Source organism: Mercenaria mercenaria, chromosome 9 (assembly GCF_021730395.1).
Source record: "Mercenaria mercenaria strain notata chromosome 9, MADL_Memer_1, whole genome shotgun sequence".
NCBI lineage: Eukaryota > Metazoa > Mollusca > Bivalvia > Venerida > Veneridae > Mercenaria > Mercenaria mercenaria.
In genome coordinates this window covers 24,794,237-24,819,839 of record NC_069369.1, presented here as the reverse complement: position 1 = coordinate 24,819,839, position 25,603 = coordinate 24,794,237, and the positions used below count along the sequence as shown (strand labels likewise).

The window sequence follows — 25,603 nt, the reverse complement described above, 5'->3', positions numbered from 1 at the left end:
GAGAGAACAATCAAGTAAATAAATTATATGATGTAGAGACAATCAGTGTATACATGAGCATACAAATGAAATGGTAAATGAGATTTGTCATCAAATACAATTGTGTGAAGATCACAGTTGTGTAGTATTACAGTAGGATGAGTTGTTCTTGGAACAGAAATATATGATTGACCAGTATTGTTGCAGACAGTGATTACGCAGAAATATGACCTTGTGAGTTAACTTTGACTTTAATCATACGATTATTTGGATTAATGAGCTTTAGTGTTTTTTTTAGCTAATGGAAATAACTTCAAAGAAAGGAAAACAATGTAAATTTATATAACTCTGAATGTACAATGAACTAAAACTCATTGAGTTGTTTCCCTTTCAAGTAAGAGATATGAAAAATCCTTGCCTATAATCTTTGCCAGAATAAACTTAAATAATTTAATCTGGCAGAGAATCATATTGTGCGTTTGACTTCTGAAGCTCTGTGATGAATCTTCAAGCCCAAGACTCTTTCAGAACTTGTCATGCAGAAGGATCAAACATTGGTTTGCTCGAGTCTTGAGTAGCCCGGGCAGACACGTAAAGACTTCGTCCTACTTGCAGATCAAAATTCTGATGGCTTGTTAGTAAACAAGATCTCACTGCTAAGCTGTAAGCCAGGAGCCAGCAAAACAAGAATCTATGGTCTGTTCTACAGGAGGATCAATGTTCCGATGTCCTGAAAGATTACAGAACTTTAAGCTAGAAGCCAGCCTGGCAGGACTTGTAGTGTCTGTTTTATGGGATGATCAAACTTCTGATGTCATGTTATTTTAAGCCAGGAGCTAGCCAGGCTGGACTCATAGACTCTGTTCTACCAGAGGATCAAACTTCTGATGATGTCATGTTAGAACATTGGACTTTAAGCCAGGAACCTGCTAGACAAAACTCGTAGACTGGGTTCTACTGGAGGATCATACTTCTTATGATGTTGTGTTAGAACACTGAACTTTAAGCCAGGATCCAGCCTGGTAAAACTCATAGAGTTTGCTTTACTGGAGGATCAAACTTTTGATGTTATTTTGTTAGAAACACTGAACTTTAAGCCAGGAGCAAGCATGGTAAGACTCATAGAGTCTGTTTTACTTGAGGATTAAACCTCTGATGTTATTTTGTTAGAAACACTGAACTTTAAGCCAGCAGCAAGCATGGTAAGACTCATAGAGTCTGTTTTACTTGAGGATTAAACCTCTGATGTTATTTTGTTAGAAACACTGAACTTTAAGCCAGGAGCAAGCATGGTAAGACTCATAGAGTTTGTTTTACTTGAGGATTAAACATCTGATGTTATTAGTCCCCTACTGGTTGAAAACCAGTTTCGGGGACTATAGGAATGCACTTTTCCGTCATTCCGTCATTCCGTCCGTCCGCAATTTCGTGTCCGGTCCATAAGTCTGTCATCCATGAAGGGATTTTAATATTACTTGGCACAAATGTTCCCCATGATGAGACGACGTGTCATGCGCAAAACCCGGACCCCTAGCTCAAAGGTCAAGGTCACAATTGGAGGTCAAAGGTCAACAGGGCTTTTTTCCTGTCCGGTCCACAACTCTCCCATCCTTGAAGGGATTTCAGTATTACTTGGCACAAATGTTCCCCATGATGAGATGATGTGTCATGCGCAAATCCCGGACCCCTAGCTCAAAGGTCAAGGTCACAATTGGAGGTCAAAGGTCAACAGGGCTTTTTTCCTGTCCGGTCCATAACTCTCCCATCCATGAAGAGATTTTAATATTACTTGGCACAAATGTTCCCCATGAGGAGACGACGTGTCATGCGCAAAACCTGGACCCCTAGCTTAAAGGTCAAGGTCACAATTGGAGGTCAAAGGTCAACAAGGCTTTTTTCCTGTCCGGTCCATAACTCTCCCATCTATGAAGGGATTTTAATATTACTTGGCACAAATGTACCTCATAATAAGACGATGTGTCATGCACAACTTTCAGTCCCCTAGCTCAAAGGTCAAGGTCACACTTAGCAGTCAAATGTTAACATAGCATGAACAGGGTCTGTTTCATGTCCGGTCCATAACTCTGACATTCATTAAGGGATTTTAATATCACTAAGCACAAGTGTTCCCCATGATGAGACGACGTGTCATGCGCAAATCCCGGACCCCTAGCTCAAAGGTCAAGGTCACAATTAGAGGTCAAAGGTCAACAGTTTTTTTCCTGTCCTGTCCATAACTCTGCCATCCATGAAGGGATTTTAATATTACTTGGCACAAATGTTTCCCATGATGAGACGACACCCAGTACCCTAGCTTAAAGGTCAAGGTCACACTTTGAGATCAAAGGTCAACAGGATTTTTTTCCTGTCCGGTCTATAACTTTGTCATGCAAAGCAGGATTTAGATATCAGTTGGCACAAATATTCCCCTGGATGAGACAACATGTCATGCGCAAGAACCAGGTCCCTAGGTCTAAGGTCAAGGTCATATTTAGAGGTCAAAGGTCAAATTCAAAAATGACTTTGTATGGAACATTTCTTTTTCATGCATGGAGGGATTTTGATGTAACTTGGACCAAATGTTCACCACCATGAGGCACCCTTGTTTTTAGAATTACGTCCCTTTGTTGTTACTATAAATAGATTTTAATGTAACTTTTTTATTACTGGCGGTAGAGAAAAATCGATACCACTTTTCTGTGGTACAGCATGCATGTTACATCCAATTTTTAGGTGTATTTTGACCTATCTCTACCTGGTAAAGAGTTTCTTGTGGACTTATATTATTTTTTTTTTTTTTTTTTTTTTTTTTTTTAAAGATTAATTTCCCTTTGTTGTTACTATAAATAACTTACATGATAACATTTTTATAATCAGCCAAAAAATTCAATATGAAAACAACTGTGGGTTTTTATATATGCACATTTTAATCCAAGTGTGTTGTTATAACATATTGTATATGTAGTACAATATTGTTTATACATCATTGACAGATATCAGTTCATTATGTTATACTGCAGTAGAGAAAATTAGGTGCCTTCCAGTAGGGGACTTTGTATTGCATGGCAATACTTCATTCACTTGTTTTGTTAGAAACACTGAACTTTAAGCCAGGAGCCAGCTAGGCAAGATTCATAGACTGTGTTCTACTGGAGGACCAAATTCTCGTTTTCAGTTTAGGCCATATCAATCTCATAAAGACTGGTATGGTCTTTGTTTTCCTTCGTTTGTAATTTAAATGGTCTCTTTTGCATGGTATTATTTAATTCCTTAAATAGTAATTTTATGGCTTGTTGCTGTGAGATGCTATAAATCTCCTGTTATTCTCTTTCATTCTACCTAACCCTTCATAACAATGATGTAAAACACCCGCACAAACATTTGGACACGTGGGAACGTATAATTACTTGTTTGTATTTTATGATATTGAATCACAAACGGTGATTTTTTCAGATTAACATTGTTTATGAAATATTTCCAGAGGGCTTTTTTCTTAAAGCTGCTAATAAAGTCACACCTAGTCTGTGACTAAAGTACTTTTTATAGTCATTAAATCATACTTTACAGGGAGCATGTTTTGCCATAGAAACTAAGATATATTTGTTCTTGGTATAAAACCTTATATGGTGTATTACTTTCTGTCAGATTTCCCAAGAATAAACAGGAAATATGAGAATTGTTTGTAAGGGATGGGTTTGGTTTCAGTGGATTGTGATAAGATATATTGTTAGCATTGAAGAAGATAGGAAATAAATGTATAGAATGTCAAAGCAGAAGTCTAATAAAATGGTTGTTCTGATGCAAACTTTCATCCTGCACAAAATGTATATCACATAGAAATTAAATATTGTGTACTCAACATTAGTTTATCAACAGCTGTAGAGAATGTTCCGACAACTTACTTTACTTTGCTCAGTGCTTCCTAGGCTTGCAGTTTGGTTAAGGATTATGGAAGCCACGGTCAGATTCCACGGTTGTTTAGATTTGAACCTGTGATTTCCATATCAGGAGTCCAGCTTTGTACTTTTACTACTCTCTGTCTCCTTGAAAAACATGAATGTTTGATTGCTCCAAATTCATAATTGTTGCAATGGTATTTATTTTTCAAAAGAATAGAATGGCTTTGATAAGATACTTGTTTACAGTTGAGGTGATAAGTTTGAGAAAATGATTTACACAGATTTTGATAATAGAAAATTTGATGTTTATATGCATTGGGAAATAACAAACAGAATGAAAACTGGCATTAAATGTTTGTCGAAACCATTACAGAATGCTGATCTTGTTCTATAGAAGTGTCGTGTCCTTTTTTATTCCTTTCAAAGAGTGATTTTTGCTCTTCACAGGAATTGTTAGAAAAAGTTTTGTTTGTCAGTGTGTCTGTACCAAAGATAACTTTTTGGTAAATGTGATTTTTAGGAAATCCCAAGAGGATATCGTTAATGTACAAAAATTGTTACCACTTTAAAGCTTTAATGTAAATTCTATCTGTTCAGGGCTTGTCCTTCAAACATTTGCATAAAAGAATGGAAATCGAGAGAGAATTCAGATAGTGGAAATATTTTCCCCGACTTTCCCCGAACATTTATATTAGAACCGTAATTTACAATAGTCTCCACAGAGGGTATGACTCATTGCTCTCAGGATAAATATAACCTTATGTGGGGGTATTGATCTCGCTGTCATTTTCTCCGTCATTTTCTCACGTGCTTTTCCACGGAAATTTGGTACAAGTGAAAGCAGCAATTTGTCTTGCAGAATCAAGCTACCATTTATCAACAGGGAATGGTAATTTCATGAAAAAAATAAGAATGTGGTCATTAAGGAGTTTAGCCAGCATGACTTAGTGTTTTCTGTGTAAACGTACATTGAGGATTTTTTTTTTTTAATAGTAAATGCGATTTTTTTTTTCAGACATCGGTTTTATACTTTTTAACTGCCTTTAATCTAATTCTGCAGTTTTTGGAACTGAATGTATAACGGTACTTTTCTATGTCTTTAATTCGATGTTTAAAAGCTGATGAAAAAATTCTTGCACACCAGGACTTGGTTTCCGATGATTTTACCCATGCCAGCAAAATCTTTCTAGCAGCCCCATGCCAGATGATTCTTTTGCTATTAATGGCAACTAATGATTCATGCAGTGATTATTTATGGAAAACTCAAATACCTTCATGGTTCGTTATAAGATACATATCTTGATTTAAAAAAAACTTATTTTACAAAAAAAAACAACATTTTGCTACAAGTGGAACTTTGTTTTTGTGCATCTTTGAAATGTCATGATGCCATTTTGGTTTAAGAATGATAATTTCCTGTGCTTTGTCTAAATATTCTAAATATGCTACAAGGAAATTATCTCTTTTTGCTTTATTTATTCTACAATTTCTAAAATACAGCATGCAAGGAAAATAATCTACCAGGGGTTGTAGATCTATGCAGATTGGAATATCTAGCTCTGGGGCAACTGTTTTGGTGGTAACTAGGTTACTGTCAAAATAGTTACCCTTGACCCAGATATTCCCATTAGCAACTCTAACCATTGATGTAACATGCTCAATATTGATGAATGCCACATGGTATGCCACACTACCATGTCAATTGGTGCAATGTTTTTTGCAAAGCTGGGTCACAGCCTTACTTAAGGAACACTTTAAATCCCGTAGGATATATGTTTCAAGTAGATATATTTCAAAAACAATGTGCAGATGAAAAGGGAAGCATTAATACTGCTATTATAAATGGACTGTGATACATGTAAAAGAAAAATTCAGAGAAGGTATTTAAAAACAGCGCACAATTCAAGGAAGACTCAAACTTAGACGTCATTGCTCACTAATTTAAGTGTTTATCAAAATGGGAGGGACTTTTAGTTTTATGTCAATAGCTTCCAAAGGAAAAGTAATTGACAGTAGAAAAACTGTCATGGGAGAATAATAGTGATAATATTAAAGAAATACAGTCATAGAAAATGGACCATTACGTCATCGGGGATATTGTATGTTTGTTTTCTCGGCCGATCCTGTCTGTGTGTCACAGATAATGTCTAGTTCTTGCAATGTTTGATAGTAATTTTTGTTGTCATACAGTCATTATATGGCTTTTTCGATATGAGATTTCACAGAAAAACGGTAATTTTAACATATAGAAACAGCATTTCCACGGTTTCATTTCTTGATTTGTCTGGTTTCTGAAAAAGGTATGAAATTGACAACCAGGACATATTGAGATTAAGGTTTGTGATGAAAATTTGCATTTTATTCTCTGATTATGGTGATTTGCTCAGAAATGAACCCTTTTAACCCTTACCGTGCTAAATTTCTATAATGAACTTGTCCATCTTTCAATTCAGACAGTTCCATTAACTGTTAAAAGGGGTCCTTTCCAAAAAGATACTGACTGAGTAGCGAACAGTGCAGACCATGATCAGACTGCACAGATGTGCAGGCTGATCTTGGTCTGCACTGGTCGCAAAGGCAGAATCACTTGCCGCCAGCAGGCTAAGGGTTAATTGAAACAAAGACTTAAAAGAGATGAAAATAAAGCCAGGGTCTTTCATGTTTTTGTACAGTTGGTGTATGGTCTACACTCAATTTTCAGTGAACTGATGCGAATACATGAAGATATTTAACATTTTCTCCAATATTTTTGATAGGGGAAAACTCTTAAAAATGAAGCAATTTTGCATTATAACATTGGCACAAATATAGTTTATCATTGTGGTTCACAAGTCTCTCGTTATGGTCTCCAAATATCCCTAGTTTAGCAGCTTATGCTAAAGAAACACAGAATCTCATTGGTTACATAATTATGAAGGAAGCAGGATTCATGCAGTGTTGATGTTACTTCTGTGGTAATGGGTTAACCACTAATCATAAATAAGTAGAAATATGAAAGTAAACAAGTTTCTCAAATTACTCTCTAAGACTCTGTTATGAGCAAAAAGGATTTTATTGTTCAATAATGCAGCATTAATCATGAGCATGTTTGTTTGTAAGAGTAAAAAGCCACATGATGGATATGGTTTCATTACAATGGAGGGTTGGGAGTGGGGCTGGGGATGAAAATAAAATTATAAGATAATTTTCTCATTTTGTTTTATGGGAATCACACTGGTAGTGGTTACATTTTTGTGATGCTGTATTTCACGTATATGCTTTATTTGGTGAACTAAAGCAAACAAATAATGGCAAATTATGACTTTAAGGCTTAGAATTACGCTTTGAGAAACAAAAATCAAACAACACCAAATCATAGAAAGAAAGAGTTGTTTAACAGGAAAATTGAACAGCAGGTAAAACATGTATATTACTTTCCGAAACAAGTGTCAGTATACTGATATAAACATTGAATTCCGAAAAAGGACTGCCTAAAGGGGCCCCACTTCTTCTCTGAAACAACTCTTTCTATGATTTAGTGTTGTTTGATTTTTGTCTCTCAAAGCGTAATTCTAAGCCTTAAGAGATTTCGTTCTTGCATAACTGTTTAATTGTATTTAAAGAAAAATTTCAATGTTTGTTTTCAAGTCTTCCTTACATTATGCAAAACTGAATTTTCTTTTCTTCTCTGGAAATAATTTCTTATCTTCAGCTGTCACTCTAGATTGAATGATCTAAGCATAAGGTAATGAAATTGTTAATGCGCATTCTTCTTGAAAAAGTTTTAGCATGCCAGCCATTTAAAATAATTGTTATAATGTAAGAGGTTAGGGAAGTGAATTATATTTTGAGTTTATGCATGGTTTGATAATCTCTGCAGGAACTCTGAAGTTAATTGTTGTTCTTTTAAGTGTAAGGATTCACTTTGTGATGAGCTGTAAATAGTTTGGTCCATGTTTTTGTTTATGTAACAAATCAGTACTGTATTTGTTTGAAAAATTGTTTATTCGTAAGTTAGTTTGAGGTTGTTGCAGTCAGACTGTATTCATCTCAGTGATGTTTCTTTTTCCTGCCAAGTTTTACTTTCTGTCTAATTATGTTCCCAAATGTCATGGAAGAAATTGTTTTAACCTTCACCGCCAGTCTGTCTGCTTTTAGCTTGTTAAAACCTCAGGTTGGATTTCAGTGACACTTTTCAGGAGTTATTGGTATGAAGTCTAGTTGAGTAGAACATCAGCATGTCTTCCTCAGATTCTTTGGTGGAGTTATGGCCCATTAAAGAGAATTTTAGAGTTACATTTGGTTGGACTATTTCTCCTATACTGTTGGTGGGATTTGAATGAAACTTCCTAGGAATGGTCAGTAGCAAGCCTAGTTATACATACACCATTTATTTACAGTTGAATAATTTTTCACTTAGTTATAGCCTCAAAAAGTTTCGGATTACAGAGGTTCCACAGTATATGTTTGTCTGTGATTAGTTAACATTTACTTCCATGTTCAGTTTTGTGAAGAAAAATATTTTCCTTTTCTTATTTTTTAATAAACTTATTTTTAAAATTGCCCATTTACACAGTGCAAACTGTTCAAAATGATCAATGCTCTGTTGAACAGAGGCTTTGGTGCTTGGCTAAGAGGTGTATGCACTTTGGGTGGAGTGTCATTAAAACAGAGGTTTTACTGTATTGGATAAAGATGCAATATTTTGATCTGGAAGTTACTTGAAAAAGAAAATGAAATGGAGATGATATCTTTAGCATTTTTTTGTTACAAAATGATTATAATTATGAAAAATTGTTTTAAGGATCAGGTTAGCAAGAAACTCTTAACCATAACTAAGAAAAATTGGAGGTGTGAGGGGTAATAATAGATTACTGTGTTAGCATGTATAGCTATCAGTTGAGCCAATTCTTTGTCTAGATATGGTGTCTGTTTGGGGCTTTATTATGAGTAATGGCTAAGCACATTTTGCAGACCAATGCCATGTAATATAATACATTCCACAACTCATGTTTAATGTATTCTGTAAGTTCATATAAAGTGCATTTATCCAAATACAGCCTAAGTTGCCTATATTTAGAGGTCTACCGTAGTTCAGACCAGGTCCTTAATCATTATAATTTCTTTTTATCAGATGGTAAAGTTGTGACTAGTGCTATTTCAGATTGGAGGGAATTCAGCAGAATTTAGTACTGTAAGGTTATAGTTCATATTATATAGAAATTACTTATGTGGAGTATTAACAGAAAGACACAGGAAGCATGAATTCCACTTGCTGTTCTATTTGTGCTATGACAGCCATGTATATCTAACTAGCAAATTTTTAGTGACGGCTGTTTCTGTGCTGTTAAAAAAAAAGGAAATGAATGGAATGTGTATCAATGAATAAAGCCCTGCTTCAGAACATAGATTATTATAAAACTCATGTCTCTCTTTGTCTGTCTGTCTGTCTGTCTGTCTGTCTGTCTGCACAGCCTGTGCTGTTTCATTATATAGATACTTTTATTTCCTCCAAAATTTGAAGCATTTAAGATTTGCAAAGGAAAGAAACTTGGTTATAATTAGTTTTGTTTACCATTAAGGTGATTACCTCTAAATTGTTTTCATTCCACCAGCTACATCTACTGCTAGAACAAAAATTGCATTAAACTACAAGTATATATATCCCACCTTCTATATACTCTAAGCTCTTGTAATATCTAGGTTGTATGTAAATGATTCTCGCCAGCAAGTGGTTGCATTATGGAAAACATCGGTTTCTCATACTAATATGTTACATAGTTTGCAATCAGCTTCAATTAGCAAATAATTGATCTATACTGCCTTCACTTGATGGATAGAAAGTATTGTTTATGATCACTTGGCACACACTTCTAGCTATGTTGCTATGTGTGCTGTTGGTTAGGAAACCAGGAATATTTATTATACTGTGATTTATTATTCCTGGAGTATAAAGTGTGTTACAGATTTTAAGTTTGAAGACTAAACAAGCAGTTAAAGTGATTCAGTGTTGCAGTGTGTGAATATGGAACATTAAAAAGTTAATTTTCTGCAAAAAGATAAGGTGGTATTGATTTAAGATAGACTAGCTGAGTCTTGATATGAACCGCACTATGAGAAAACCAGCATAGTGGCTTTGCGACCAGCATGGATCCAGACCAGCCTGCGCATCTGCTCAGTCTGGTCAGGATCCATGCTGTTCGCTAACGGTTTCTCTAATTGCAATAGACTATGAAAGCAAACAGCGTGGATCCTGACAAGACTGTGCGGATGCGCAGGCTGGTCTGGATCCATGCTGGTCGCAAAGCCACTGTGTTGGTTTTCTCATGGCGTGGCTTACATAATTATTCATTGCTGTTTCTTTACATATCAATGATAGTTTTTATTTAAGTAAATAAATGAACTTTTGGAAAGTCTCAGAGTTTAACAGTTGTTTGTTATATAAGTAGCAACCTTAACCACAGACAGTGTTCAGTTTTAGGGAGCTCCCATGTCTGGTGCACATATGGAATGTCAACATGGTTTAATATGGTTGCTTCCATTTGCAAGTGGCATTATTTGTTACAGATTATCTGCTTTTAGCTTTCTATGTAAATAATTATATTCATTTATTTCCATTTATGTCAGAATTATGGCCCTTTATGTGCTTGTTTAGGTCCACTTTTCTTGAATTCTGTAAGAGCTGTGCACACTTGTTTCTTATCATTAAGTAGGTAAAGAACAATAACTCTCTCTTGCATTTGGTTAGACTTAGGGGCCTTTTTATCTTTTGCTACTTCTTGCTACGTAGCTATTTGGCTATATTATAGGGATTTGGGACTTTATTATAAACTCAGCATAATTAATTTGGATGCTAATAAACCAATAAATGCCTAATCGAATCAGAAAGGCTTGATTTGATCATTTTGATTATAAGTCTGACCATATGATTGGTGGGGAAAAATGAAAAAATGCAAACCAGACAAATAAAAAATGCAATTTTGGCATCTTTCATGTATGTTGAGAAAGGAAATTTGGGTTCTAAATTATTTGCATTTTCGACCTCAACATTTTTGTGTCTTTTCGCATTTCTTTAAAAACTTATAATATGAAAAGTTTAAACAGTTTCAAGTTCCTTATCTTGAAAATTTGTTTTGTTATAAAGCTATATACCAGCCCACAGTATCGGTGAATTTTTTCAACATGTTCATTTCCACCAAGTTTGGCATAGTATATGAATATATGACAATGTAAAATGGTAAGGTGACTAAAAATACATGCTAAATATTGATAAAAAAATGCAGGAAGAACATTGAATTCCTTCCATTATTTCTAAAGAGTTGAAACAGAATACTCCCTTCTATGCATAATTTTGGGGTATTTATAAGGATATCTAGCAAAAAATCAAATGTCAATAAGTTTGTACCTCTGGTTATTTTCATAGATGTTTGAGACAGAAAATTTTTTGCAATATTTTATTAGCTCACCTGTCACGAAGTGACAAGGTGAGCTATTGTGACCGCTTGATGTCCGTCGTGCGTTGTCTGTCGTGCGTCAACAATTTGTAAAAAAGATCTTCTTGAAAACCACTGGGCAGAATTACACAAAACTTCACAGGATTGATCTTTGGGTGGCCCCTTTCAAATTGTTCAAAGAATTGAATTCCATGGAGAACTCTGATTGCCATGGCAACCGAAAGGAAAAACTTTAAAAATCTTCTTCTCAAAAACCAGAAGCCCTAGAGCTTAGATATTTGGTGTGAAGCATTGCCTAGTGGACCTCTACCAAGTTTGTTCAAATCATGACCCCGGGGTCAAAATTGACCCCGCCCCAAGGGTCACTTGATTTTACATAGGAAAATCTTAAAAAATCATCTTCTCAAAAAGCAGAAGCCCTAGAGCTTAGATATTTGACATGTAGCATTGCCTAGTGAACCTCTACTAAAGTTGTTCAAATCATGATCTTCGGGTCAAAATTGACCCCGCCCTAGGGGTCACTTGATTTTACATATGAAAATCTTCAAAAAATTTCTAAAAATAAACCAGAAGGCCTAGAGCTTAGATATTTCACATGTAGCATGGCCTATGGACCTCTACGACATTTTTTCAAATCATGACTCCCGGGGGTCACTTGATTTTACATATGAAAATCTTCAAAAAAATTCTAAAAATAAACCAGAAGGCCTAGATCTTAGATATTTGACTTGTAGCATTGCCTAGTAGACTTCTACAAAATTTATTCAAATAATGACCCACGGGGTCAAATTGGCTCCGCCCCATGGGGTTACTTGATTGTACAGAGAAAAATCTTCAAAATTTTCTTAAAAAAACACAGAAGGCCTAGAGCTTAGATATTTGACATGTAGCATTGCCTAGTGGACCTCTACAAAATTTGTTCAAATCTTGACCCCCCAGGGTCAGATTGACCCAGCCCCAGGGTTTCTTGATTGTGCATAGGGAAATCTTCATAAATTTGCTAAAAATGAACCAGAAGGCCTAGATCTTAAAGCTTTAGCTAAGAAATTTGTTCAAGCAAGCAACTCTACTCAGGTGAGCGATATAGGGCCATCATGGCCCTCTTGTATATTTTTGAGAGAGAAAGAAATTTATGAGCAAATCACTTTAAAATTATGGTGGGTTCATTACCCTCAGGTAGTGAGTTCTTGAGTGCAATTTGTAGGACATACTTTCTTGGTAATTATAACGCAGAACCCTGGATTCACAGTCAGTGGTTTATAATCATGACACGTTACCAAGAAAAAACAAAAGAATTGCAAAACTCTATAATAAATAAGAATTGTTTCTGTACAGATGCTCTTTATTCAAGCTGTTCAGGTAATGAGTTTTTTTGCAAGGCATTACTTACAGTGCAGAAATTATCAGGACTTAGCTTACATATGATTATGTATTGTTGTGGCAATTTCTATGTAATTTATATTCTTGTTGCAATTTCCATGTGATTTTGTATTCTTTTGGCAATTTCTTTGTGATTATGTATTCTTGTGGCAATTTCCATGTGAAAATATATTCTTGTGACAAAATTATATTCTTGTAACAATTTCCGTGTGATAATATATTCTTGTGGCAATTTCTATGTGATAAAATATTCTTGTGGCAATTTCCATGTGATAAGATTTTCTTGTGACAATTTCCATGTGATAATATATTCTTGTGGCAAATTCCATGACTTGTGATAATATATTCTTGTGACAATATCCGTGTGATAATATATTCTTGTGGCAATTTCTATGTGATAAAATATTCTTGTGGCAATTTCCATGTGATAAGATTTTCTTGTGACAATTTCCATGTGATAATATATTCTTGTGGCAAATTCCATGTGATAATATATTCTTGTGGCGATTTCTATATGATCATGTATTCTTGTGGAAATTTCTATATGATAATGTAATCTTGTGGCAGTTTCTGTATTGCTATGTTGTTGTTTTTTTGTGGCATTTTCCGTATGATTATGAATTGTTGTGGCAGTTTCCCTGATTATGTTTTGTTGTGGCAGTTTCCCTGATTATGTTTTGTTATGGCAATTTCCATGTGATTAGGTATTCTTGTGACAATTTCCATGTGATTAGGTATTCTTGTGGCAATTTCCCTAGGATTATTTTTAGCTCATCTGATTTTTTGAAAAAAAATGATGAGTTATTGTCATCACTTGAGCGGTTGTCGGCGTCGGCGTCTGCGTCGGCGTTGCCTGGTTAAGTTTTATGTTTAGGTCAGCTTTTCTCCTAAACTATCAAAGCTATTGCTTTGAAACTTGGAATACTTGTTCACCATCATAAGCTGACCCTGTATAGCAAGAAAAATAACTCCGTCTTGCTTTTTGCAAGATTTATAGCCCCTTTTGTACTTAGAAAATATCAGATTTCTTGGTTAAGTTTTATGTTTAGGTCAATTTTTCTCCTAAACTATCAAAGCTATTGCTTTGAAACTTGGAATACTTGTTTACCATCATAAGCAGACCCGGTACATCAAGAAACATAACTCCATCTTGCTTTTTGCAAGATTTATTGCCCCTTTTGGACTTAGAAAATCAGTTTTCTTGGTTAAGTTTTATGTTTAGGTCAGCTTTTATCCTAAACTATCAAAGCTATTGCTTTAAAACTTGCAACACTTGTTCACCATCATAAGCTGACCCTGTACAGCAAGAAACATAACTCCATCCTGCTTTTTGCAAGATTTATGGCCCCTTTTGGACTTAGAAAATATCAGATTTCTTGGTTAAGTTTTATGTTTAGGTGAACTTTTTCTCTTAAACTATCAAAGCTATTGCTTTGAAACTTGCAACACTTGTTCACCATCATAAGCTGACCCTGTACAGCAAGCAACATAACTCCATCCTGCTTTTTGCAATAATTATTGCCCCTTTTGGACTTAGAAAATCATTTTCTTGGTTGAGTATTATGTTTAAGTATACTTTTCTCATAAACTATCAAAGCTATTGCTTTAAAACTTGCAACAGTTTTTCACCATCATAAGTGGACACTGTACATCAAGAAACATAACTCTATCCTGCTTTTTGCAAGAATGATGACCCTTTTTAGACTTAGAAAATCATGGGTAGGACAATAGTTCTATTATACAAAAAAAAAATCAGATGAGCGTCAGCACCCGCAAGGCGGTGCTCTTGTTATACACTTCTTTGTCTACTAGGCATTCATAGTATATACAAACAAAAATCAATGAAATAAAAGTAAACCAAACATTGTGTTACAGGTGAAAATGTTATTTATTATAGTTGCAGATAATGAAGGAAAGAAATCAGATTCTGTTAATACAGTTGTCACTTTCACACTGTGATTGCATCTTAAAGTGAAAATTCAGAGATAGTTTATCAATTACTGCACAGAGCTATTGAACCTTGATTTTCTCAGAACTGATCTTGGCAAGAGATGCAATACAATGAGTGCAAAACCAGGTACTTAACACCAGTCATTATCTCCCTGAATTCTTGATGGAAGGATAGCAAGCACCTCAAAATTGTTGAGGAATTTTTATTAGGAGCTTCTTGAACAATTTCAGCTTTTGTTTCAACTTTTTGAAGTTTTGAATTTAAAAAGAAATGAATTAAGAACAGGTGCAGGGTATAATATGTTTGTTTTCTGTGAAAAATATGTTTGAAATTAGTAAATAGTGTATCATATATCATAATTGCAGAAAGGTTATCAATTAGGAAATACCATTAATTGATAATAAGAGAAATAAATGTTCAGAACGTGAAACAGAGAAAGCATAACTGTTATTTTAAAATAAATAGTATGAATTTCAAGTTACGTCTTAATATATAATATAGTAGAATTATTGTAAGTCATGATTTTGTTGGGTTTTTTTGTTAAATCAAGAAATTTACCAAAAAATTGTTTCAGCTGAAACTGAGAAATTTTGTGATGAAGATATCGACTACCTTGTCAGGAACAATGATTTTCCTTGATTTCACTTTCAGTATAAGACAATGCCATCAAGATAATAATCATTTTAGAGAGCTTCAAGGGTGGTGATAGGAACTTTTTAAATTCTTCAGAAAAGTCCTTTTAATTTTGAATTAACATCTAAAAACAATTTTGGTAGGGTATTTAATTGCCATTGTGAATAAATTGTGGCCATTTTGGACACAATAAAATTTTGAAATTTAAATTTTGGCTTTATTTGCTGAGAAACTTTAACAAGACTTTCCGTATCTTAGTTACTGGTATTATAAAGCAAAAAAGAATTAAAAATCTTTAAAAAAAATGTTACATGATCTTTTACAATGGGAAAAATACATTTATGACCAAAATGAAATTATGTCTCCCCCAGGAGACATATTGTTTTTGCCCTGTCCGTCCGTCCGTCCGTACGTCACACTTCATTTCCGAGCAATAACTGGAGAACCATTTGACCTAGAACCTTCAAACTTCATAGGGTTGTAGGGCTGCTGGAGTAGACGACCCCTATTGTTTTTGGGGTCACTCCATCAAAGGTCAAGGTCACAGGGGCCTAAACATTGAAAACCATTTCCGATCAATAACTAGAGAACCACTTGACCCAGAATGTTGAAACTTCTTAGGATGATTGGTCATGAAGAGTAGATAACCCCTATTGATTTTGGGGTCACTCCGTCAAAGGTCAAGGTCACAGGGGCCTGAACATTGAAAACCATTTCCAATCAATAACTAGAGAACCACCTGACCCAGAATGTTGAAACTTGATAGGATGATTGGTCATAAAGAGTAGACAACCCCTATTGTTTTTGGGGTCACTCCGTCAAAGTCAAGGTCACAGGGGCCTGAACATTGAAAACCATTTCTGATCAATAACTAGAGAACCACTTGACCCAGAATGTTGAAACTTCATAGGATGATTGTACATGCAAAGTAGTTGACCCCTATTGATTTTGGGGTCACTCCATTAAAGGTCAAGGTCACAGGGGCCTGAACATTGAAAACCATTTCCGGTCAGTAACTTGAGAACCACTTGACCCAGAATGTTGAAACTTAATAGGATGATTGGTCATAAAGAGTAGATGACCCCTAATGATTTTGGGTTCACTCTGTGAAAGGTCAAGGTCACAGGGGCCCGAACATTGAAAACCATTTCCGGTCAGTAACTTGAGAACCACTTGACCCAGAATGATGAAACTTCGTAGGATGATTGGTCATGCAAAGTAGATGAACCCTAAGATTTTAGGGTCACTCTGTTAAAGGTCAAGGCCACAGGGGCCTGAACATGGAAAACCATTTCCAATCAATAACTTGAGAACCTCTCGACCCAGAATGTTGAAACTTCATAGGGTGATTGTTCATGCAGAGTAAATGACCCTTATTGTTTTTGGGGTCACTCCGTTAAAGGTCAAGGTCACAGGGGCCTGAACATTGATAACCAGTTCCGATCAATAACTTGAGAACCACTTGACCCAGAATGTTGAAACTTCATAGGATGATTAAACATGCAGAGTAGATGACCCCTATTGATTTTCGGGTCAGTCTAATAAAGGTCAAGGTCACAGTGGCCTGTTCATGTAAAATCATTTTTTGGAAATAACTTGAGAACCACTTGACCTACAATGTTGAAACTTAATAGGATGATTGGACATGCAGAGTAGATGACCCCTATTTATTTTGAGGTCACTTGATCAAAGGTCAAGGTCACAGGAGCCTGAACAGTGACTTGAGAACCACTAGGCCACTAGTGTTGAAATTTAGCGGGATGACTGGACATGCCAAGTAGATGATCCCTATTGCAGCCAACCATCAGTGTCTCTTTGACTTTCGCTCCTGACCCCTATTGACTTCGTGCCTATAGGACTTTGCCTTGGGGGAGACATGCGCTTTTTTACAAAAGCATTTTCTAGTTGACATCTGTGCAGGCTTAGATCATGGTCGGCACTGTTCGCTATTCAGTCAATAAAATTTCAGTGAACACCCTTTAAATAAGTAGTGGTACTGCCCAAATTGAATGATGGACTAGTCCGTTTTAAAAATTTAACAGGTAAAGAATGTAAAACCATTATTGTGAAACTGTTTTTATATGCCCGTCTGAAAGATGGAGCCTATAATTATGGGAAGGCCTTTGGCGGGAGAGCGGCATCCACAAACCTTGTCCGGAACATTTCTTCTTCATGCATGGAGGGATTTTGATGTAACTCGGCACAAATGTTCACCATCTTGAGGCAGAATGTCATGGGCAAGAACCAGGTCAAGATCACACTTAGAGGTCAAAGTTCAAATTCAAGAATGACTTGTCTGTAGCATTTCTCCATGCATGGAGGGATTTTATTGTAACTTAATTGGCACAACAAGAATGACAACTTAACAAGCTTTCAACTGATGTATTTTGTGACTTTGGCACCCTTGTTTGCTATATTTTGTTACAATGTCTGTCTTATGTGTTTTGTGAAAAGTACATATTAAATTATTATCTTAATTTCTGATATGACAGATAGCTGTTCCAAAGCTGTGGAAGCTGAGGAAACCATTTCTTTTGGCTTTCTTGATGTAACAGCTGCTAGTAAGGCAGATTATTATAAAGAATGATGTATTATCTGGGATGTTGTGTGACAGTGATCATTGCAGTGACATAAAGATGGAAACATTCAGATCATAGGCTCACATTCTTTTGCAGATCTTCAGTTAAGCATTCTCTTGGGCCTAGAACATTCATTTCACAGTAGTTTCATTTTGCAGGCAAGCAAAAGAGGAATATTCTTTTACATGTGTATGCATGCTCATAAGGCACACAATACATGTGTGTTTTGTCATTTATGATTAATAGTGGCATTACAAAAGATAAAAACTTCTAGAAATTGTATGTCTGTATTTATCAAAATTGGATTGGGATGCTCCAGAATTTATCAGCTTTACCATTTTTCTAGGACACTACAGTCTGTTCAACTAGTATAATTCATATGTGTGGTATCTTTTAAGCTCTTTGCTTCATTATTTTGGAAAGCACAGTATGTACATTAGAAGTTTTATTGTTGTGTGTACTATTTGAATGCACAATTGGGTCTTTGCTTCACAATACATGCTTTGGCTTTACTTCCATGTGGGACTTTGCTAAAGAATGCACACTTGGGTCTTTACTTCACAATACACAGTTTTGGCTTTATTTTTCACTTGGAACTCTGCTTCATATTTGTGCACTTGGTATTTTACTGCAGAATGCACACTTGGTACTTTACTTCATAATATGTATTTGGGGCTTTATTTCACTTGGGACTTCACTTCATAATACACATTTGGGACCCTACTTCACTTTGGACTTTACTTCAGAATACACATTTGGGGCTTCACTTCATTTGGGACTTTACTTCATAATACACATTTGGAACCTACTTTACTTGGGATTTAACTTCAGAATACACATTTGGGACTTTACTTCACTTGTGATTTTGCTTCAGAAAGCACATTTGGGACTTTACTTCACTTAGGACTTTGCTTCAGAATGCAAATTTGGGACTTTACTTCAGAATACACATTTGGGACTTTACTTCACTTAGTACTTTGCTTCCGAATGCACATTTGGGAATTAGCTTCAGAATATACATTTGGGACTTTACTTCACATGGGAATTTGTTTCAGAATGCATATTTGGGTCTTTACTTCACTTGGGACTTTACATCAGAATACACATTTGGGACTTTATTTCACTTAGGACTTTGCTTCTGAATGCACATTTGGAAATTTGCTTCAGAATACACATTTGGGACTTTACGTCACTTGGGACTTTGTTTCAGAATACACATTTGGGTCTTTACTTCACTTGGGACTTAGCTTCAGAATACACATTTGGGACTTATTTCACTTTGGACTTAGCTTCAGAAAGCACATTTGGACTTTACTTCACTTGGGACTTAGCTTCAGAAAGCACATTTGGGACTTTACTTCACTTAGGATTTTGCTTCAGAATACACATTTGGGACTTTACTTCACTTGGGACTTTGCTTCAGAATGCACATTTTGGTCTTTACTTCACTTGGGACTTTGCTTCAGAATACACATTTGGGACATAACTTTACTTGGGACTTTGCTTCAGAATGCACATTTGGAACTTTACTTCACTTGGGATTTTGCTTCAGAATGCACATTTTGGTCTTTACTTCACTTGGGACTTTGCTTCAGAATACACATTTGGGACAAAACTTAACTTAGGACTTTGCTTCAGAATACACATTTGTGCTTCAGAATACCTTGCTTCAGAATGCACATTTGGGACTTGACTTAGGACTTTTCTTCAGACTGCACATTGGGTCTTTACTTCACTTGGGATTATGCTTCAGAATACACATTTGGAACATTACTTCACTTGGGACTTTGCTTCAGAATAAACATTAGGGACTTAACTTCACTTGGGAGTTTGCTTCAGAATGCACATTTGGAAGTTTACTTCACTTGGGACTTTGCTTCTGAATACACATTTGGGACATAACTTCACCTGCGACTTTTCTTCAAAATGCATGTTTGGGACTTTTCTTCACTTGGGTCTTAGCTTCAGAATACACGTTTGGAACTTTACTTTACTTGGGATTTTGTTTCAGAATGTGCATTTGGGACTATGCTTTACTTAGGACTTTGCTTCAGAATGCACGTTTAGGACTTTACTTCACTTAGAACTTTGCTTCAGAATGCACATTTGGGACTTCACTTCACTTAGGACTTTGCTTCAGAATGCACATTTGGGACTTTACTTCACTTAGGACCTTGCTTCAGCATGTACTCTTGGGATACCGGTATACACTTGGAACGTTATTTCAATTACATTTTAATTAAGCACTTTGGACTTTTTTAATGCATTCACAGACTATGTCAGACACCAATATATCCTAGTTGTAACAATTATTATTACCTATTAAATTAAAACTGCCATATAAAGTCTCATTTTATCCACCAGACATACCATTTATTAGAAGAAATGCTGCTAAATTTGGACTTTTAAGATACAAGTCATTATTTCGTACATTTCTTGTATTTCCTAATTGATTTTGCCCAGCTTGTAGTCTGCATTCTGGTAACATTTGCATGTCATATCAAATTTATTGTATTTTTTGTTCAGAAGATATATTGTTATGCAATTCCACATCTACTTTACAGATGGGAAAACATTAAGGCTTTTATTATCTTGGAAAAGCAAGACTTAGTGCACACTGGCAGTTATAGGTTTCTCATTGTCTTATACACATTTTCTGTTCTAAATAATTTTGGGGTTCTGAGATATTCTCTGACAGCATTTGAAAGTTTTTTAGTGCCAGCTAGACCTTTGTGTACTTCAAGTCACCTTGCTGAGTTGGCAAAAATTTCATCAATTTTAGTCTTGGCAGCGTATTTACCAGGCTCTTTGAAGAAATTACTCCCATGAAGAATTGACAGGCAGCTAAGTACAGACGTTTTAGTGCAGACTAAGATTAGTGATGTTAGTGTTTTAAGCTCAGTGGAACTTTGTTCAGGTAGGGCTATTAGTATAGCTGGTTTGTCCGCACATTGTCTGTCATCCTGCGTCAACATTTTTACTTAAACATCTTCTCTTGTGAAACTGGTGGTCACAATTACACCACTTGGTCAGTAGCAACCTTGCATAAACCTTTATCTATCAATCCTGCTTAAATGGCTCAGCTTGGCCCCTTTTAGTGGTTACCAGAGCTAAAAATAGATAAACCTTTAACTGGCTTAAATTTTCCTCAGAATTGTTCAAATGAAAGCACTTTTCTCATAATAAGGGGTCAGTAGAGCTAAAAATAGAGATACTTTTAAAAGACTCCTGATGAAAGGCTTGATGGATCTTAATGAAACTTGGTCTGTAGCATCATTGTAAGGTTGTCTCTCAGTTTTATTCAAATAGGGGGCAACTAGAGCTAAAAATGAAAATTCTTCCAGTGGCTGCTTTCCATGAACCACGTAATGGATCTTCATCGAACTTCGTCTGAAGTATCATTATAAGGTTCTTAGCAAAGTTTTGAGACTGCTACAGAAAAAAATAGAAAAACCTTTAAATAACTTTGAATGCACTGCTTTACGGATGTTCACCAAACTTGCACAGAAGCAAGGTCTAAAGGTCAATGTCTTCAGGGAAGGGACTGACACCAATTTAAGATAAAGTTTAGAATATCACATGACTCTCATATAAGTCACCATTAAATAGTTTGTGCTTATTCATATTGTGACTGTATATGACTGGTCAGTGTATTCAAAGTTTGCTGGGCTAGTAAGTCAAAGATATTGAAATAAACAGTGAAAATTAATTTTTATGTCGTGTAATAAACACTTTATGAGTAGACAGATGGTCAGAAGTCACAACAGTGACTATTAGACATGGTTCTGCTTGTGGTTTAACACCCACCCGCTTAGCTCAATAGGGAGAGCGCAGATCTACGGATCTCAGAGTCACGAGTTCAATCCCCGGGTCTGGGTGTATGTTCTCAGTGACGATTTGATAAAAGACATCATGTCTGACATCATTCGCCCTCCACCTCTGATTCATGTGGGGAAGTTGGCAGTTACTTGCAGAGAACAGGGTTTGTACTGGTACAGAATCCAGGAACACCAGTTAGGTTAATGGCCCGCCTTTACATAACTGAAATGCTGTTGAAAAATGGCGTTAAACCCAAAACAAACAAAAAAATCTGGTGGTTTAACTGTTCTCAGGATTCCATTGTTATTAAATAAATGAGTCGCGCCATGAGAAAACCAGCATAGTGGCTTTGCGACCAGCATGGATCCAGACCAGCTTGCGCATCTGCGGATGTCAGGCTGGTCTGGATCAATGCTGGTTACAGACACACTATGTTGGTTTTCTCATGGCGCAGCTCTAATGTTTCTTTCTTAGAATACTGCAGACCTAAAACAGCTAAAGTAATTATTTAGGAGTCCTAGATTGTTTCTAATGAGAGCAATAAAATGATAAGATTAATAGCAATCAATAGCAATAGCAGGTTCAGCATTATTTATTCACAAGTCATGAATCCAGGAGCTTTGTAATTTATAATGATTTCTTACTGCAACTTGCAATATTCTTGGATTTATGTCACATAGCCTGTAGAAAGTCAAGAAATGATTCCAAAACTTAGGGAAGCATTATGCGGAGTCATCATATTTGTATCTAGTCTAGATTGTTTGGTTCTCGGCTTTTCTAGTCAACTTGGGATCTATATACTACAGATAATTAATGATGTCTTTACAGCCTATTAAAGTTCTGAAGTTTGTTTTAACCCGATTGATACTGCCTTTGCAACCAGTGTAGATCATGATCAGCCTGCACATCCATGCAGTCTGATCATGATCTGCACTGTTCGCTATTCAATCAGTATCGTTTTGGTAAGCATCCCTTTAAACAGTTTATGGTACTGTTCAAATTGAAAGATGGACAAGTTCATTATAGAAATTCTAGCAGGGTAAGGGTTAAAATAAATTAAAATTCCTTCCTGCTGGCTTTGTTGCTTCTCATTGGATATTTCAAGGAATGAAATTTATTTGATATCATTTACCCATATAAGGTAAGAAACTGAAATTTCCCATCAAGAAAAGTCTGTTAGGATCTCATTACGATGTTGTTACACGCTCTTGAATCAAGAATTCTGTGAATTCTTGAGCTCGGCAGATTTCAGGTTTCAAAAAAATAGATGAAGCTTCGTAAACAGAAGATTTGAGATACAAGTCAACAAAATGTTTTTGATCAATATAGTTCCTGGATCTACTGTCTGTAAACAGGAACAGAAGACTGGTATTTTCCTCTTAAATAATAAGGCGTAAAAACACTACATTTTGTTGAAACTGTTCATACAAGTGCCATCTGCTATTGCTCTCTGTATAAAAGTTTATAGTTTTTTAAAGATGGTTGTTTTGTAAGCACTATACATGTATTTATATGCCCAAGGGGACGTATTATGTTATACCCCCGGTGTCCGTCCGTCTGTCGTCCATTAGCAGCTTTGTGTCCACTCTGTAACTCTTAAAACCTTGTAGGATTTCAAAGAAACCTGACACAAATGTTCACCACACTGGGACAACGTACAGAGTGCATGTTCTGGATGGCTCCCTTCAAGATCAAGGTCACACTTAGGGGTCAAAGGTCATATGAGTGTGTTTCATGTCTGCTCTGTAACTCTTGACCCCCTTGAACGATTTCAAAGAAACTTGACACAAATGTTCACCACATCAAGACAGAGCGCATGTTCTGGATGTCTTGCTTCAAGGTCAAGGTCAAAAGTCATATGGGTGTGTTTTGTGTCCGCTCTGTAACCGTTGCACTGCTTTGAAGGGTTGTAAAGAAACTTGGCACAAATGTTTACCACATTGAGATGTTGTACAGAGCACAAGATCAAGATCACACTGAGGGGTCAAAGGTCATCGCTCTGTAACTCTTGAACCCCTTGAATGATTTCAAAGAAACTTGACACAAATGATCACCACATCGTGACGATTAGCAGAGGGCATGGTCTGGCTGGTTAGCTACTAGGTCAAGGTCACACTTAGGGGTCAAAGGTAATACCTTGGGCATATATTGCTCCATATTGCAGTGCTCTTGTTTTAACATAATCGTGTATTTATACTTAACAAGATTTTAATTTCATTATGAATTTCAAACTTGTTGAGTTAAAACAAGACTGGCTTGTTTCTTATTAGCCCACTGGAGCACAAAGTCTTCTGCTGGTCTGATACAAAATGGTCCTTATGTAACACTCTACCAAGATTGTTCAAATTATTCTGATTGGTCAAAACACATAGCCAGAGGGCATGGTTACTTTTCCCAATAAGTATAATTATAATGGAAACTTAAAAAAACTGCTGACCTGATTTTAAAATAATTTCACGCAAATGTTCCTTGTGTGACCCTCTACCAAGTTTGATCATATTATTTCGATGTGTCAAAAACATTAAAGAATTGCATTTGGTGGGAAATGATTACAGAAAAAATTATGAAAGTAAAATATATACTATTTTCAGCACTAAAGAAAAAAAATTAACTGATCTTTATGAAAGTAAAATGTAAGAAAGTTGCAGAATTGACATTGAAAAAAAAGAAAATTATTTGATTTTTTTTTCACTCTCCTTATAAGGTAGTTATTTAGATATTGCTAAATCGCTTGTCACAATTTTGGCAATGCAGACATTATCTTCTACATAAAGTTTAAGAATCGAAGCCGAACAGTGTGCATGTTTGTGGGCAATTATTGATTTGAAATTGTCTGTCATTTCAGGAAAATTGAAAACTGTTAATATGTTTTTCTAGTGATGCCCTTCAGGCATTCATAAGTATTTAAATCTTCTCGGAGATTATTTAGTGCCACCCACTTGCAGTATACAGCTATAAATTTGCTAGACTTGAAATATTAATTCCCCTTCATTGAGAGCCAATACAAGTCTTGTCCAAAGCTAACAAGTGCATTGTTTGGATTCTTTAAGTTGTTTTTAAAGGAACACAGTTTGTCATATGATTACTTTCTCAACTTCTGTGAATGGGAAACAGACTCCAGGTGCCTTTCATGTGGGCACCTTATAGTCTGGAATATCACCAGCAGTCCAGGTGCCTTTCAGGTGGACACCTTAGTCTGGAATATCACCAGCAGTCCAGGTGCCTTTCAGGTGGACACCTTAGTCTGGAATATCATCAGCAGTCCAGGTGCCTTTCAGGTGGACACCTTAGTCTGGAATATCATCGGCAGTCCAGGTGCCTTTCAGGTGGACACCTTAGTCTGGAATATCATCAGTAGTCAGCAAGCCAACATGATAATTCTTAACTATATTAGCAAAGAATTCTACATCTTTAGGAGGGTTTTGAACCCAAAACCTTTATGGCTAATTGATTCAAAGCCAGCAAGAGGTACTTCTTTGTCTATTTAATATGGTCTTTGGGAATGTTGGCTCAAATGGCTGACTTTCTGCCACTTTTAGCATTTAGTTCATTGTTATGGAAATTTTCAGAAGTTTTGATTATCTTTATTTAAAAAAAAGTTAGAAAGTACATTGATAGTTGTTACCCTACCATACTGGTGTTCACCGTACTGATGTTACCCTGCCATACTAATGTTACCCGACCATACTGATGTTACCCTACCATACTGATGTTACCCCACCGTACTGGTGTTACCCCACCATTCTGATGTTACCCCACCATACTGATGTTACCCTGCCATACTAGTGTTACCCTACCATACTGATGTTACCCCACCATACTGATGTTACCCTGCCATACTAGTGTTACCCTACCATACTGATTTGCATTGACCATGTCCACTGTGAAAACAGACAAGAACAATTATTGACATTGATATAACTAGGTTTT

At 35.9% G+C, this 25,603-nt stretch overlaps 1 protein-coding gene across 2 annotated transcripts in view; it reads left to right on the top strand.

The window, feature by feature from the left end:
- Positions 1 to 25,603, top strand: part of LOC123546735 (serine/threonine-protein kinase 10-like) — a 103,130-nt gene that overhangs the window by 30,871 nt on the left and 46,656 nt on the right. The window lies entirely within an intron of this gene.